Source organism: Hylobates moloch, unplaced genomic scaffold (genome assembly GCF_009828535.3).
Source record: "Hylobates moloch isolate HMO894 unplaced genomic scaffold, HMol_V3 SCAFFOLD_19, whole genome shotgun sequence".
NCBI lineage: Eukaryota > Metazoa > Chordata > Mammalia > Primates > Hylobatidae > Hylobates > Hylobates moloch.
Window position 1 is genome coordinate 49,823,699 of NW_026652294.1, and position 19,320 is coordinate 49,843,018.

Genomic DNA, 19,320 nt, shown 5'->3' on the forward strand with positions numbered 1-19,320 from the left:
GGAGCGGGGAGGGACAGCATTAGGAGATATACCTAATGCTAAATGACGAGTTAATGGGTGCAGCAAACCAACATGGCACATGGATACCTATGTAACAAACCTGCACATTGTGCACATGTACCCTAAAACCTAAAGTATAATAATAAAAAAAAAGAAAAAAAAAAGAAAAATGCTCAACATCACTAATGATTAGGGAAATGCAAATCAAAACCACAATATGATACCACTTTACTTGTGCAAGAATAGCCATAAGAAAAAAATCCAAAAACAGTAGCTGTTGGTGTGGATGTGGTAAACAGGGAATACTTCTATACTGCTGGTGGCAATGTAAACTATTACAACCACTATGGAAAATGGTGTGGAGATTCCTTGAAGAACTAAAAGTAGAACTACTATTTGATCTAGCAGTCCCACTACTGGTATCAACCCAGAGGAAAAGAAGTCATTATATGAAAAAGATACCTGCACACACATGTTTACGGCACACAGCTCGCAATTGCAAAAAAGTGGAACCAACCCAAATGCCCATCAATCAACAAGTGGCTACAGAAACTGTGGTATATTTATATGATGGAATACTATTCAGCCATAAAAAGGAATGAATTAACGGCATTTGCAGCAACCTGGATGAGACTGGAGACTATTATTCTAAGCCAAGTACCTCAGGAATGGAAAACCAAACATCGTATGTTCTCACTGATACGTGGGAACTAAGCTATGAGGACACAAAGCCATAAAAATGATACAGTGCACTTTAAGGACTGGGGGGAAGGGTGGAAAGGGGATGAGGGATAACAGACAACAAATAGGGTGCAGTGTATACTGCCTGGGTGATGGGTGCACCAAAATCTCACAGATCACCACTAATGATCTTACGCATATAACCAAATACCACCTGTACCCCAATAACTTATGGGGAAAAAAAGGTGAAATTGACCAGAGGAGAGTGTCAGCTCAAGAAAATGATTAAAAATTCCTGGGTCTCTCTGCCCTGGGACTCATCTTCTTCTTTGATTAAATTGAGTCAAATTAATAAATTTCTTCACATATTGTGAATATCACTGTGTACTCTATACTATCTCAACGTGAAATTATACATGGTTCCTCAACCATGCCTTGGTTGAATATGCCTCCATGCCTTTGTTATGTTTTTCTTTTTAGTTCTTGCCATTTCCTACTGTTAAACTGTTCAGGCTCATTTGAAATAATATTCACTCTGTGAAGCCTAGAGTTTCCAGTTATAGCTGGTCAATCTTCCCCTTTTACTTACATGGCAGTATGTATTTATTAATATTATAGCACTTACCATAGTGCATGGAATTTTTTTGGCATGTGCTGTCTATCTATATATTGAATTCTTTTAGGACCCGGACATTGTCTTTTTTATTCTTTAAGGCTCAAAGCCAAATATAATGTCTAGTACCTAATGGCAGCACATTAACTTTTAGTAAATGGATGAATAAATACCTCATCATAAATTAAATGCTTACCATCAAGTGGCAAACTTTTCATCAACACCGAGTTTTCCTTCAGCTGCAGTCTTAACCCTATGTTTTTCAGAATATTTTCCAGGTCTTCATAGTTAATTTCTTCCCCTTAAAAAAGAAAATAATAAAAAAAGATCACATTTCAATAGTAATTATAAAATCAATTATGTCTGTGTAGCATCATCCTCAAATATAGGATAAAAAGCAACAGAAACATCGGTGTTGTCTAATTACACAGAATGAGAAGGGAGATTTCAGAAATGAAACTTCTTTCTGGTAGAAGAAAGCTCTTTAATGTTGGGAACAGGAAACAAGTACAGCACACAGAGTTCACTAAATGATGTCGTATGAATAATTCTGCCAGCATGTAATATATGCTGTATTGTTTCATTTGTGTCTGAATCATGAATTTATTCTTGGTAGGCATATTACCTGTATGTGTAATTTGCATTGCCATTTTGCTATCAAAACAGTAGAGAATGAAAAACTCCAAAGAATACAGGACATGTTATTTAGGCATTACATTGTGGCCTTTTAAGTAAGATGTAGATAACAACTGATTATATTATAATAATTAATAACATTTAGTTTATAAAGCACGTCTCTTTAATTGTATATAAATTGCCAATAAAAACAGACACAATGTCAGGATTAATATGTTATGGACAAGATAACATAAAATACTTTCAAAATAATTTCTTTTGTTAAACATTTAGATGATTTTTATTGTCTTACCATCATTTCTTCTGACTCACCTAAAACTTCATCTACTTCATTCAGAAGTAAATCCAGTTGAACTCTTCTCTCATCTATAAGACAAGATACAATTTTGATATGGTCCTGCTATGGACTGACTGAATTATGTCCCCCATATAATGAATGATTCATATAATGAAGCCTTAACCCCCAATGTGACTGTATTTAGAGACAGGGTCTTTAGAAGGTAATTAAGATTAAATAAAGTTGTAAGGGTGAGTCTCTGATCCAATATGATGGTGGCCTTATAAGATGAAGAAGAAAGAGATCTCTTTCACCCTCTCCATCATGTAAGGACATAGCAAGAAGGCAGCCATTTTTAAGCCAGAAAGGGAGCCCTCCCAGAAACCAAATTGGCCAGCCCCTTGATCTTGGACTTCCTATCTCCAGAACTGTGGGAAAATGAATTTCTGTTGCTTAAGCCACTCAGTCTATAGTATTTTGTTATAGAAGCCCAAGCACACTAATATAGGTCCCAATTACATAAAATTCTTAAACTGTGAAGTAAAGTTCTAGGGATTTGGCAGTTGCCTAGAATTTTTTCTAATTATACATATATTTAGAAAAAAGTGTGTGTGTGTATATATATATAATATATATGTATATATACACTTTTTATGTATAAAAAGAATATATATACATATACTTTTATACATATAAAACTACATATATACACATATATATACTGTGTGTGTATATATATGTATATATGTACATATATATGCATACACATATGTGTGTGTGTATATATATATATATACACTTCCTTTTTAGAAACAAGGTCTTGCTCTCTTGTCCAGGCTGGAGTACAGTGGCATGATCATGCCTCACTGCAGCCTCAACCTTCAGGGTTCAAGTGATCTTCCCATCTCAGTCTCCTGAGTGACTTGGACTACAGGCATGTACCATCACACCTGGCTAATGTTTTACAATTTTTTTTTTTTTTTTTTTTTTACAGAGAGGGTCTCCCTATGCTGCCCAGGTTGGTCTCGAACTCCTGGGCTCCAGTGATCCTCCTGCCTTGGCCTCCCAAAGTGCTGAGGTTACAGGTACAAGTCACCCCATTTAGCTCTAATTAGCTTATTTTTACTTTATATAAGTATAAATTGAGAAAGGAAAAAATAATCTAAATATGATAAACACATTTATTCTGTTCAGTCAATTTGTCCTGTTTTTGTTACTTCCTCACTAGTGTGAAAGAGGAAAAAAAAGAAAGATTATTTTCATTGTTAAATTCATCAAATATTTGATGGTCTAGAAAAAAAAATTCTAAAATTCAAATGGAACCAAAAAGGAGTCAAAGCAATCCTAAGCAAAATAAAACAAAAAAATCAAGATACAAAGAAAAACCAAAGCTGGAGGCATTGTATTACCTGTCTTCAAAGGTATACTACAAGGCTACAGTAACTAAAACTGCATGGTACTGGTACAAAAACAGACACATAGACCAATGGGACAGAATAGAGAATCCAGAAATAAAGCCACACACCTGCAACCATTTGATCTTCAACAAAATTGACAAAAATAAGCCATGGGAAAAAAAACTCCCTATTCAAAAAATGGTGCTGGGATAACTGGCTATCCATATGCAGAAGAATGAAACAGGACCCCCTACCTATCACCATATACAAAAATTAACTCAAAAGATGGATGAGAGACTTAAATGTAAGACCTCAAACTATAAAAATCTTACAAGAAAACTTAGGAATACCCTTTCCAATATTGGCATTGGCAGGGAATTTATGGTTAAGTTCTTAAAAGCAATTGCAGCCAAAACAAAAATTGACAAATGGGACCTAATTAAACTAAAAGCACACAGAAACACCGCAAGAGAAACTATCAAGAGAGTAAACAGATAACCTACAGAATGGAAGAAAATATTCACAAACTTTATATCTGACAAAGGTCTAATATCTAGAATCTATTAAGGAACTTAACGAGCAAAAAATTATTACTCCACTTAAAAGTGGGCAAAGGACACAAACAGACACTTCTCAAAAGAAGACCTACAAGTGGCCAACAGACATGAAAAGAAAAAAATGCTCATCATCACTAATCATTAGAGAACTGCTAATCAAAACCACAATAAGATATCATCTCACACCAGTCAAAATGGCTTTGCTTTTCTTTTTCTTCATTTTTTTTCTTTTTTTTGAGACGGAGTCTTACTCTGTCACCAAGGCTGGAGTGCAGTGGCGCGATCTGGGCTCACTGCAAGCTTTGCCTCCTTCCTGGGTTCACGCCATTCTCCTGCCTCAGCCTCCTGAGTAGCTGGGGACTACAGGCGCCTGCCACCACGCCCGGCTAATTTTTTGTATTTTTAGTAGAGACGGGGTTTCACTGTGTTAGCCAGGATGATCTCGATCTCCTGACCTCATGGTCTGCCAGCCTTGGCCTCCCAAAGTGCTGGGATTACAGGCGTGAGCCACCACGCCCGGCCCAGAATGGCTTTTCTTAAAAAGACAAAATATAACAGATGGTGGTAAGGCTGGGGAGAAAAGGGAACACTTACATGCTGCTGCTACTGCTGGTGAGAATGTAAGTTAGTTCAGCCACTGTGGAGAGCAGTTTAGAGATTTCTCAGAGAACTGAGAGTTGAACTACCGTCTGACCCAGCAATCCCACCACTGGGTATATACCCAAAGGTAAATAAGTCATTCTACCAAAATGACACATGCAATTATATGTTCATCGCAGCACTATTCACAACAGCAAAGACATGGAATCAACCTAGATGCCCATCAATCGTGGACTTGATAAAGAAAATATGGTACATATACACAATGGAATACTATGCAGCCATGTAAAAGAACAAAATCACATCCTTTGCAGCAACACAGATGCAGCTGGAAAGCATTATCCTAAGCAAACTAATACAGAAACAGAAAACCAAATACCATATGTTCTCACTTATAAGCAGAAGCTAAACCTTGGGTACTCATGGTCATAAAAATGGTAACAATAGACACTGAGGAATACAAGAACGGGGAGGTTGGAAGTAGGGTAAGGATTGAAAAAAATCCTACCTATTGGGTACTATGATCACCACCTGGGGGACAGATTCATTCATACTGCAAACCTCAGTATCATACAATATACCTGTGTAATAAGCCTGCACATGTACCCCCTGATTCTAAAACGAAAGTTGGGGAAAAAAAGAGAAATCCAACAGGTAATATTTTGTAAGCAATGTAAAATGACAGTAAAAATGTCAGTGAAAGTGAAATCAACAAGGAATATCTAGCCACATACAAATTTTATTTAAAATCAATTGGAATAACAGTTCAAACTAAGAATATTTTACAAAAATCAGTGAAGTACTTAAGAGAAAGCCTTGTGATTGGAGTCAAAGGATTTGAATTTATCGAACCGCTACCAATACTAACTTAAGGTTATAGAAAAACATCAAATCTGGCCTTGTCCACTACTATTCACTAAAGTAAAAGGTTATTTCAAAAATATGTTCAAAACATAAAAATGCTTTTAAATATTAATAAAATAATTACATTCTAAAAAAATATATTCGTTGGGTGCATACTACATGCCAGGCTCTGTTTTAGTACTGGGGATACAATAGCAAACAACAGGAAGTCTCTGCTTCTGTGACAGCAATCACTAATGTCAAAGCAACCACTGCGTTATGAACTATTTCAGATCCAACAATAGAGCATTACATTAAAACACTGACACTTATTTGCTCCTACTTATTTCAAATATTTTAAATGGTTCTCTAGCTGTTTTTTATATCCCTTTGGTTTACTGTTGTACTTTTGTTTCTTTGGTTGTATTTTTGAAACTCAGCCTTCATAGAACAGAGGTGAACTCTAGTAATATTCATTTCAAGACATCAGCTGGTCTCTCTGGAAATTCAGAGTGGGGCCATATCCTCATTTTAACAGGAGCTTTACACACTCTTGGTTGGCTCATGTGTTACACAGTTTTATGAAAAAAGGATTAGAGGTTGGGCAAGAAATAGAAGACAATGTTTTGGGCAAGCAGAAAGTCCTACGGTTTCAAGCATGATCAGATCATGTTAGATAAGCTTTGGTAAATCGGCACTTCTGGGATGCTTATCAAACTATTACATTATCTCAAGATGCTAAAGATGTTAAGATGCTCAAGATGTTAAGAGTTAAACAGAGTGCTTTGACGAGATTGTGTTGCTAAAGATCATGCAAAAAGGTAATAATTCCAAATAAATATATGAACATATATTTTCTTTTATTGTAAAGGCTATTTCAACAAAATTAACTGTGGTGGGATTGCTTATATAAAATGAAGATTCATGGGCTCCATCCTAGACCTACTTGATCACAATCTCAAGGGAGTGGGTGATTTCTATGCAATCTAAAGTTTAAGACCTATGAATTTATTAAATGTGATTGTTAGAAATGTTTTATACATTTTACAATAGTACACATAACTTTTAACAATTTCCACCACTTTCTTTTCTCTTTCTTTTTTCTGTTTATTTCTCTCTGAATTATTTCATAATTTTCTCCACCTTCTCCTCAAATATTCTTTTTCTGTTTACTTATATACTTGATCCCAACACTGGCCATGATCTTATTTTGGTGTTTTTTGGTATAGAAGCTCTGGTAGCAGCAATATAAAGAAATATATATATATATATATATACACACACACACACACACACACAATTGTGTGTATATATATAAATATTTATATTTATATTTGAGACAGGGTCTCACTCTGTCTCAAAGAGTCATCCAGGCTGGAGCGCAGTGGCACCACCATGGCTCGCTGCAGCCTTGACCTCCCCAGGCTCTGGTGATCCTCCCACCTCAGCTCCCCTAGTAGCTGAGACTACAGGCATCCACCACCACACCCGGCTATCATTATTATTTTTTTTTGTAGTATATTTTTTTGTAGAGATAGTGTTTCGCCATGTTGCCCAGGCTAGTCTTGAGCTCCTGGGCTCAAGAAATCCGCCCACCTCCGCCTCCCAAAGTGCTGGGATAACAGGTGTGAGGCACTGTACTGGGCCCAATTATTGATATTTTATCTCAGATTAATAATAAGGGACACTATTTCTTCACTCTTTAGGATTGGGTCTCTATATGCTCTATATGCTTCTGACTTTTTGCATGAAATTAATAAATATACTTGAGATGTTCTCATAGAAAAACAAAATTTTTCTTACAGGGCCCTGTATTTTTGAAATGCTCACCATCAATTGGTAAGTGTTCACACAGTTTCTCAATTTCTTCTTCCTCAAGTGGGATTCTCATGTTTTCAAGAGCATCATCTATTTTATTGACATTAACCTTTCCTCCTTAAAAAAGAGGGGGATAAGAATAAGAGAAATTTGTATTTATGCTAAAGAGAGAAAAATGCTTGCTTATTTCAGTCAATCAACACAGACAGGAAGCATCATAAAACCCTTGAAGCGAACAAAAGAATCAGTTGTGGAGTAGGAACAGAAAAATTTTCCCTCATCAGTGTTCCAGAAAACACTGTTACAGCAATTTCTAGGAGGAATTTACCCAGAAGAAAAAGAGCAAGCAAGACTGATGAATTATAGCAAAGAAACAACAATCCAAAGATTTCTTACCAGTAAGATTTGAAATTTGCTACAGTGACAAAATAGTGTAGGCTATTACCCCAAATGTGATTGTGTACAAGTAACAATGTCAGCTCATAATTTGAAGAATATATTAACATAATTAGTAATCTAATCGTTGGGAAATAAGATAGGTTTTAGGAAAGTAAATGCAAAAGCTTGAAGAACTCAGTTTTATCTTTCCTAGCATGATTTTTACTCACCTCTGTAAGTCTTCACTCCATCCATCAACCTATTTTTATATACCCTTTTATTATCTGTAAAATAAGGGTCAATTTAATTCACAAGGAAGTGGAAATTCAGAAAGACATTAATGTTTAGTTATTAGTAAATTTTAATAAATTTATCTTAATAATAATCCAAAGAAGGAAGTAAAGAAATTAATACTTTTCTCAAGGTTAACTATATTCTGGTATTTGGTGTACTATTAGTGGAACTCTAACATGTTGACATAGATTTTTTTTTTTTTTTTTAAATTTTTTTGAGACGGAGTCTCGCTCTGTCGCCCAGGTTGGAGTGCAGTGGCGCAATCTCGGCTCACTGCAAGCTCCGCCTCCCGGGTTCACGCCATTCTCCTGCCTCAGCCTCTCCAAGTAGCTGGGACTACAGGCGCCCGCCACCACGCCCGGCTAACTTTTTGTATTCTTAATAGAGACGGGGTTTCACCGTGGTCTTGATCTCCTGACCTCGTGATCCGCCCGCCTCGGCCTCCCAAAGTGCTGGGATTACAAGCGTGAGCCACCGCGCCCGGCCAGATTTTTTTCTTTTCCTTTTTTTCGAGGTGCATCTTCCTTCCTTTCCACAATTCTTTTATCATCTTTTCCTATCTTTAGCTTTAGTCTTGTTATAGCTGCTGAGTCTCACATTTAAAATTGTTTATCCCATAACAACAATACCCCAAAGAAGACATTACCTCCCAAATTAAGATATAAATGGTAAAGACAGTATATTTTATATTAGAATTGGCTCTTCCTATGCTTAATTTTCTCTTAATTTTTAATAGGACTTTAAACAGTTATACTTCTAGAATTTTATGTGTACAACTCATAAATCCAAGATTCTTTGAAATTGACTGCAAGGTCTGAAATGCTTACCATCCAATGGCAGTATGTTCAGTAGATCCTGGTTTTCTTTATTTGTAAATTCAATACCTACATTTCCTAGATAGAGTTGTGTGTCACTGGCATTAATCTTACCACCTTAGAAAAAGATGGGAAACATGATAAGTGAATATTTTCACATACGATGATTCCAAATTTAGAAAATTATAATAAAACGGTAATATCTCAACTTGCAAGAGATGTAATTGCAGAAGAACAAGAACCCAATGAGGATTATCTGACTGCAGAGCATCATAAGAAGGAGCTAAAAATAGAATATTTCCTTTAAGTCAAAAGAATGCTTTTATTCATGGTCTAAAAACAATGGAAACAAGCCAGATACCTATAATAAAATAGACTTCTTTAAAAAAAAGATACTCCTAAAAAAGTAGGCAATAAAAAAACTCATCAGTATTCTTAAAAAGAAGCATGTCATCAATACTTTGGTGAAATAAGGCTTGTGTATCATTTATACAATACTAAGGCATTCCAAAAATAAATATATTAAAATAGTTTTACATATAATCAGGGATCTTGATTTTATATCTTTTTGTTAGCATTTCTCACTCACCAGAAAATAAATTGGCTGCATTGATCACAGAATTCAATAAAATCTTTCCATTCTCTGAAATACAAAACATAAATCAGGTATAAATAATTTTTTTATTGCTATTAGGAATGAGATCACTTTTTTCCTTAAAATTTTCTAAGTTATCATTGCTTTCAGAGAGAACATTTGTTAATTTTTGAGTGTTTTTCTTGTACTCAACTACCTTATAGAATTCAAAGACCATGTTTTAAATGCTAAATTCTATCTTAAATTCTTCTCCTAAATTGTCATTCTGACCTAAAAGATATCTGTCCAATTGCAGATGAATGGTCTCAAGTCAGAAATCACTCACCCTCTATTTCAACTCCACTCTGACATTCATCTCGTATTTGTTAAATAAAAACATAATCACCTCTATTTGTACATTACTTTTTTTTCTGAACAATTCCAAACCTTTTTTACCTTCTCACTTGGTTTTGTCAGTCTCTGACCTTTTGTAACATCTATTTCAATATCTTACATTATTTTCTTCTGAAGTGTTTGTTTTTCTAGTTAAATCTAAATCTACCAGTGTCCTTATTGGTTCTCTGAAAATATTGAGATTAATAATCAGAAGTCATATTTTTATCCTTGAGGACTGTAACTCTACAAGTACTTCTTACTATTTATTTTATTTTTCTTTTTTTAAGAGACAGACTCTTGGTGTTACCCAGTCTGGAGTGCAATGGTGCAGTCATAGCTCACTGCAACCTCGAACTTCTGAGCTCAAGCAATCCTCCTGCCTTGGCTTCCCAAAGTGTTGGGATTATAGGTGTGAGCTACTGCACCTGGCCTTCTTACTTTCTTTTATTTGAGACGGAGTCTCACTCTATCGCCCAGGCTGGAGTGCAGTGGCACAATCTGGGCTCACTGTGACCTCTGCCTTCCGGGTTCAAGTGATTCTCCTGCCTCAGCCTCCCAAGTAGCGGGATTACAGGCCCGTGCCACTACATCTGGCTAATTTTTGTATTTTCAGTAGAGATGGGGTTTCACCATGTTGGCTAGGTTGGTCTCGAACTTCTGACCTCAGGTGATCTGCCTGCCTTGGCCTCCCAAAGTGCTGGGATCACCGGTGTCAGCCACCGGGCCCAGCCCCGGCCTTCTTACTTTCTAAGTGAAATTGAATAAGCAAACTCTCAGAGGTTCTACAAGAGGATTTTAAAGATTCTTCAGAAAGAAAGTGATAAATGGTAAATGAAATACCATCAATTTTCAAATGGTTTCGTAGATCTTTCATTTCTTCGTTTTCAAGTTTGTAGTTCATGTTTTCCAGAATGGTTTCTAGTTTATTTTCAAAGACCTTCCCTCCTTAAGAAAAAATATGTGCAATAAGAAAAATGTGAAATACTTTAACCTTAAAAATTCTACTTAGGTATATGCCCTAAACTCCAGTGAGAGGGAGAAAAGCAAAGTCACAACGCAGATGTTCAGAGAGAACACAAAACCAAGGTGGCAGGGGATTGGGTACCGATATGAGGAAAAGAACAGCTCCTTATATGTGTTGCATGACACCCTGCTAACACTTTAAGTAGACATTTGAAACAAAGAGAATGAATAGGGCTTATTATTCATTCTTCAACTATTATTCATTGTGGAGAAATATATTAGAAACAACAGCCATAATAGCAGCCACTGAATTTGAAATCTACCATTATAAGAGCAAATTGTCTGTACAAATTTAGTATTTATCTGAGCTTAAGCTGTAAGTCATAAAAGGAAAGAAAAACATCAGTAAACTAACTGTTAAACATAACACAGTGAATCAACACCTCTCATCTGTGAAATGGTGATAATAAAAGTACCTACCTCATAGTATTTCTGTGAGAATTAAATAAATTAATATATGTAAAGTATTTGGAATAGTGCCTGGTACTCCACTCATTAGAAATTAGCTATTGCTATCATTAAGTAATTAAAAAGACTTTCAATTAAAAAATTTTTTTCAACTTTTATTTTAGGTTCAGGGGTACATGTGCTGGTTTTTTACACAGGTAAATTGTGTGTTGCTGAGGTTTGTTGTACAAATGATCCCATCACCTAGGTAGTTTTTACAGTACCTGACAGGCAGCTTTTCAACCCTTGACCCCTCCCAGCCTACCTCCTCTATCCCTCCTAATAGTCCCCAGTGCTGAGTGTCTATTATTCCCATCTTTATGTCCAGGTATAGTCAATGGTTAGCTCCCACTTATAAGCGATAACATGCAGTATTTTCTTTTCTGTCCCTGTGTTAATTTGCTTAGAATAATGGCTTCCAGCTACACCCATGCTGCTGCAAAGGGCATGGTTTTGTTCTTTTTTATGGATGCATAGTATTTCATGGTGTATATACACCACATTTTCTTTATCTAGTTCACCACTGATGGGGATCTAGGTTGATTCTATGTCTTTGGTATTGCAAATATGCTGTGATGAACATACATGTGTATGTGTCTTTTTGGTAAAATGACTTATTTTCCTTTGGGTATATACCCAGCAGTGGGATTGCTGGGTCAGATGGTAGTTTAACTCTCAATTCTCTGAGAAATCTCCAAACTGCTCTCCACAGTGGCTGAACTAATTACATTTGTTCCCTTTTCTCCACAGCCTCATCAAAATCTGGTTTTTTTTTTTTTTTTGTCTTTTTAAGAAAAGCCATTCTGACTGGTGTGAGATGGTATCTTATTATGGTTTTGACTTACACTTCTCTAATGATTAGTGATGTTGAGCATTTTTTCATGTTTGCCAGCCACATGTATGTCTTCTATTGAGATGTATCTGTTTTTATCCTTTGCAAAGGGACTTTTGAAAAGGAAACACAAAGCTTAAGGATTTCGATTTTACTTGACTTCTTATTACATGTATTACTCACCTTGGAAAGTCTTTAAACGATCTAGTAACAGATTGCCATACACCTTTCCATCAGCTATAAGACAAGGCATAATTGATGTCATAGAGAAAGTGATACAGCAATTCATAAAAAGAATATATAGACTATTATTTCATAAAGACAACAATCTTACATGATTTGCCTTATAGATTTAACCAGTTTTGCATCCGCACATCCTTCTCTTCCTTGGCTTTAAGAATAAAGTGAAGGAGTAAAGTTCCAAATATATCCATCTTACTATGCTGAAACTATCTCTCTGCCTTGACCCTTTTTATCCTGCTATTATTACATGACTTCTCTTTTTTCTCCTTTTTCTTTATGCTTTAGGACTTCCAGACATTCCCAAGGTAATATATTAAATTAAAAATGTTTAATAAATTAAAAAATCTTTATTCATTTACAAAGTTTTTCAAGCTCAGTCCCAATAAATAAGCTCCATTACCATAATAGTCTTCATGAGAGCAAGGACTTTTGTCTTTAATCTCATTACCTAAGAAGTACTCAGTAAATATGTTGAATATAAATATAGGTGGAAAAAATGTTTAATGATTCCCACCTCCCCCAACAATACTGTCACCTAAACTAAGTTCCCCCAAAGGCCAAACTGTATCAGAAATGCTCACAAGTTTGTCAAAGATCAGATAGTTGTAGATAAGCAGCATTATTTCTGAGGGCTCTGTTCTGTTCCATTGATCTATATCTCTGTTTTGGTACCAGTACCATGCTGTTTTGGTTACTGTAGCCTTGTAACGTATGTTTATTGCGGCACTGTTCACAATAGCAAAGACTTGGAACCAACCCAAATGTCCAAAAACGACAGACTGGATTAAGAAAATGTGGCACATATACACCACGGAATACTATGCAGCCATAAAAAATGACGAGTTCATGTCCTTTGTAGGGACATGGATGAAACTGGAAATCATCACTCTTAGTAAACTATCACAAGGACAAAAAACCAAACACCGCATGTTCTCACTCATAGGTGGGAATTGAACAATGAGAACACATGGACACAGGAAGGGGAACATCACACTCCAGGGACTGTTGTGGGGTGGAGGGAGGGGGGAGGGATAGCATTAGGAGATATACTTAACATAAATGATGAGTTAATGGGTGCAGCACACGAACATGGCACATGGATACATATGTAACAAACCTGCACATTGTGCACATGTACCCTAAAACTTAAAGTATAATAATAATAAAATTAAAAAAATAAAAAAAAGAAATGCTCACAAGTAACTGGCAGAGTTTTTAGCAGCTTCCAGTGTTCCTTAGGTGTGAGTTCTATCCCTATGTTTTTCAAAATATCATCTACTTCATTAGCATTAATCTTGGTTCCTTTGAAAAGATGGAAAAGATGATGAAAAATCTGAGAGTGAGTGACAAATGATTTTAAACTATGAATGTCATCTAAGTTTAATTGCAGGCTTAAATAGTCAAAATGCTGAGTCAAAATTCTAAGGGGATGTCAGAAATAGAACTCAATCTCATAATTCTAGAGAGGAAAACACCTTTTGAATGCTCTAATAACAATGGGATAAATCAACACTCTGAAATGGGGCTTGTATAAAGGTCTATATCTATGACTACTGTATAAATGACTATGTAATTATTTGAAGATAGGTAGCATCCATATTTGCCTATGTGATAAGATGAATTATTCCTAAAAAGAATTATGACAATGTTTTGTTTCACCAATTATATGGTAATCTAGATTTCTGTCTGTTTAAACAATGGAAACGTGATGTTCATTATTGAAAAAAATCCAGAAGATATAAGGTATTTTACCAAGACTTTATAATTTAGTACTTTTGCTCAAAAAGTATATGATCAAAAACTATCCTGAGTTATTGGATAAAAGATACCATTAATATACTAAAAAGACTAACAAGTCAATGTCAGTATGATGGAAATAGAATATTTAAAAGTATAACGGAAAAAGTATTAGAATATAGCTATTTACAACAATTTTCCCTATAACTTTTTTCTTTTTTTTTTTTTTGAGATGGAGTCTAGCTCTGTCACCCAGGCTGGAGTGCAGTGGTGAGATCTCGGCTCACTATAACCTCCGCCTCCTAGGTTCCAGCGATTCTTCCACCTCACCCTCCCAAGTAGCTGGGATTACAGGCACACATCACCAGTCCTAGCTAATTTTTTGTATTTTTAGTAGAGATGGGGTTTCACCACGTTGGCCAGGCTGGTCTCGAACTCCTGAGCTCAAGTGATCCATCTGCCTCGGCCTCCCAAAGTGCTGGAATTACAGGTGTGAGCCACTGCGCCCGGCCTACCTATAGTTTTTCACTCACCTGTAAATAACTCTACATTTTCCATGACCTTATTCAGTTTAACCTTCTTTTCATCTGTAAGATAAGGTACAAGTGACACCCGGCTATAATGACTCAGACCCAGAAAATATGCTATAAAGATCTTGCATTGTAAAATACAACACTAACATTCAGAAGTTTACCCTGATTTGTTCTATAAACGTATTCATTTTCATGCCCAGATGATCATGGTAGTGAAGAATGAAGTTCCAAATATGATAACTATATAGCACAGAAGAAGAAATTAAAGTATGTAAAATTCTATTCACAATGGTTCTAGGAAATTTTGAAAGCATTGCTTTGACTTCCTTTCCACTTGGCCTGTCCCACTTTAGAATCCAGGAATAACCCTATGTTTGACCACTTTATTATTACAGGATTTAAAAGAAATATATTCTATAATATTGGTGTATTTACCTACCTAAAAGATCATAGCTGGCTACTTCTACATGCAACTGTTACCCAGCCCTTTCTCCATGCTTCCGACTCCCTGGCCACAAAGATTTCCAATCTTTGCTGACTCTCAGTTAATTTGTGTACTTACTGGTTGATAATTCTCATCTCAAGGGCCACATCACACAACCTCCTTAAAGAATCATTCCTATCATAGTCTGTGTGGCTCTGCTTACCTCTCTTATGTGAGACAGTATGATTTGGTAGAAAGGGCAAACCTTTGAAGTTACATAGATCTGAGTTCCCATCTTTACTCTTCCATTTAGCGGCCACATGGCCTCGGGCAAATCAATTAACCTTTGTGACTGATCTTCAATTTCCACATCAGATAAATTAGGATGATAATCTACTTTGCAGAGTTATTTTGAGGACTATTAACATACGTCAAGTACCAATTATTATTTTTGGTATATAGCAGGCAGTTAATACTTGATCATTATTGTCTGTGGCTATTTCAGTTGAGGTGATTAGTTTATATTACCAGGAATATGACAGCACGAGAATAAGAGAAAGAGGATTGGCCAGTTTCCTATATTAGCTACTTAATTAGTATACAATTCTGTGTTCTTATTAATTAAATTAATATTATTTTGTGCAAATAGTCTTGCAAAATATGTGTTCAAGTGGGTAAGACTGACCTGATTTATATTAGCAAATATTTCTAGTAAAAAGACATATTAAATAAAGCAAGACTATTCATAAAATTCTGAATCTGTGTGCTTTGGATCAGAAAGAAGAGAGATAGCTGTGATACATTTTTATAGTGCAGTAAGGATCTTAGATAATTGGCTTTTAATTCAACATATCATTCACAATCTCAGACCCATACAATACACTATAATACTAAGGAAAGTCACTGTGTTGCTACCAGAGAGAAGGATGCATTTTCTATTTCTTTTTCATAGGATTTTAAAAACTAGGCTTTTTACATGATCAAAACAACATGCTTTAACATGTTTACTCACATAATTATCCCTTAGCTGGGGATGAGAGTTGGGGATCCCACAATTAAAAAGGTTCTCCCTGCTACAATTGGCAAACTAGCGTCTATTCCTGCTTCATTTGGTAACAGTGCTTTCCCTTTTTGGAAGGGTATACTGTCTTATCCTCTGGGAGCAATTTGTAGGCAATCAAAGTCCCTACCTTACCCTGGCCACCAAATGGTAAGGCCTAAAAAGATCCAATCAAAACAGAAAACCAAAGGTGGCTGTTGGTATTCTGGTCACCCACCAAATGGCCAGGATAAGGTAGGGACTTTCATTGCCATGCCCACAAACTGCTCACAGAGGGTAAGATGGTATACCCTCTCTCTGGAGACTCTGAATCATGAAAAGCATGATGTAAGGGTGATTCATTTCTGCTTCACTGCCCTGACAAAACTGTTGATTAGTTCCTGCTACCTAGGCTCTTTGATGCTGCCTTGATTTGCCCTTTCTGATCCTGGTTTTGTCATCTATTTCTTTGATTCTGTGAACCACTCTGTGGCCTTGCAAAAATTTTCTTTTGTACTTAAATTGGCCAGACTTAGTTTTTTTTTGCCTGCAATCACAGGACCAGAATACTAAGAGCCACCTTTGGTTTTCTCTTTTGATTGGGTCTTTTTAGGCCAAGCTGGCAAAACATTATTTTTCTTAGTGTCAGGGCTAATTATAGGTTGAGGCATCATGGAATCTGTATGCTCCTATCAGCAGGTTACTTAACTATACCAGCTAATCACCAATCTATAGAGAATAGGACTCATCAGTGGGGAACTGTTTGCTCTAGATTCACTTGCAGTGGCTTGTGAATGCTGGCAATTTATCTCCTCCCTTATCAGGTATGAAATGGAGAAGACTGTGATTTAAAGTATTTTAAAGGGTGTGCTGGGTGCAGTGGGTCATGTGTGTAATCCCAGCACTTTAGGAGGCTGAGGCAGGCAGATCTCTTGAGCCCATGAGTTTTGAGACCAGCCCGGGCAAAATGACAGAAACCCATGTCTACAAAAAATACAAAAATTAGCTGGGCGTGGTGGGGCATGTCTGTAGCCCTAGCTACTTGGGAGGCTGAGGTGGGAGGATTGCTTGAGCCCAGGAGGTGAAGGCTGCAGTGAGCTGTGATTGCGCCACTGCACTCCAGCCTGGGCAACAGAGGCAGACGCTGCCTAAATAAATAAATAAATAAATAAATAAAGTGTGGCTTTTTAATTGTGACGTTAGGGTGTCAATTTTAGATCTTTCCTGCTTTCTCTTGTAGGCATTTAGTGCTATAAATTTCCCTCTACACACTGCTTTAAATGTGTCCCAGAGATCCTGGTACATTGTATCTTTGTTCTCATTGGTTTCAAAGAACATCTTTATTTCTGCCTTCATTTCGTTATTTACTCAGTAGTCATTCAGGAGCAGGTTGTTCAGTTTCCATGTAGTTGTGCAGTTTTGAATGAGTTTCTTAATCCTGAGTTCTAATTTGATTGCACTGTGGTCTGAGAGACAGCTTGTTGTGATTTCTGTTCTTTTACATTTTCTGAGGAGTGCTTTACTTCAAATTATGCAGTCAATTTTAGAATAAGTGTGATGTAGTGCTGAGAAGAATGTATATTCTGTTGATTTGGGGTGGAGAGTTCTGTAGATGTCTATTAGGTCTGCTTGGTGCAGAGCTGAGTTCAAGTCCTGGATATCCTTGTTAACCTTCTGTCTCATTGATCTGTCTAATGTCGACAGTGAGGTGTTAAAGTCTCCCATTATTATTGTGTGGGAGTCTAAGTCTCTTTTTAGGTCTCTAAGGACTTGCTTTATGAATCTGGGTGCTCCTGTATTGGGTGCATATATATTTAGGATAGTTAGCTCTTCTTGTTGAATTGATCCCTTTACCATTATGTAATGGCTTTGTCTCTTTTGATCTTTGTTGGTTTAAAGTCTGTTTTATCAGAGACTAGGACTGCAACCCCTGCTTTTTTTTTTGGCTTCTGTTTGCTTGGTAGATCTCCTTCCATCCCTTTATTTTGAGCCTATGTGTGTCACTGCATGTGAGATGGGTCTCCTGAATACAGCACATCAGTGGGTCTTGACTCTTTATCCAATTTGCCAGTCTGTGTCTTTTAATTGGGGTATTTAGCCCATTTACATTTAAGGTTAATATTGCTATATGTGAATTTGATCCTGTCAGTATGATGTTTGCTGGTTATTTTGCCATTAATTGATGCAGTTTCTTCATAGCATTGATGGTCTTTATAATTTGGCATGTTTTTGCAGTGGCTGATACTGGTTGTTCCTCTCCATGTTTAGTGCTTCCTTCAGGAGCTCTTGTAAGGCAGGCCTGGTGGTGACAAAATCTCTCAGCACTTGCTTGTCTGGAAAGGATTTTATTTCTCCTTTGCTTATGAAGCTTAGTTTGGCTGGATATGAAATTCTGGGTTGAAAATTCTTTTAAGAATGTTGAATATTGGCCCCCACTCTCTTCTGGCTTGTAAGGTTTCTGCCAAAAGATCCGCTGTTAGTGTGATGGGTTTCCCTTTGTGGGTAACCTGACCTTTCTCTCTGGCCGCCCTTAACATTTTTTCCTTCATCTCCACCTTGGTGAATCTGACAATTATGTGTCTTGGGGTTGCTCTTCTCGAGGAGTATCTTTGTGGTGTTCTCTGTATTTCCCAAATTTGAATGTTGGCCTGCCTTGCTAGGTTGGGGAAGTTCTCCTAGATAATACTCTGAAGAGTGTTTTCCAACTTGGTTCCATTCTCCTCGTCACTTTCAGGTACACCAATCAAACATAGATTTGGTCTTTTCACACAGTCCAATATTTCTTGGAGACTTTGTTCGTTTCTTTTCACTCTTTTTTTCCCTAAACTTGTCTTCTCACTTTATTTCATTAATTTGATCTTCAATCACTGATCTCGGTTCTTCCACTTGATTGAATTGGCTATTGAAGCTTGTGCATGTATCACGAAGTTCTCGTGCCATGGTTTTCAGCTCCATCAGGTCATTTAAGGTCTTCTTACACTGTTTATTCTAGTTAGCCATTTGTCTAACCTTTTTTCAAGGTTTTTAGCTTCTTCGCCATGGGTTAGAACATGCTCCTTTAGCTTGGAGAAGTTTGTTATTACTGACTTTCTGAAGCCAACTTCTGTCAACTCGTCTAAGTCATTCTCCATCCTGCTTTGTTCCATTGCTGGCAAGGAGCTGC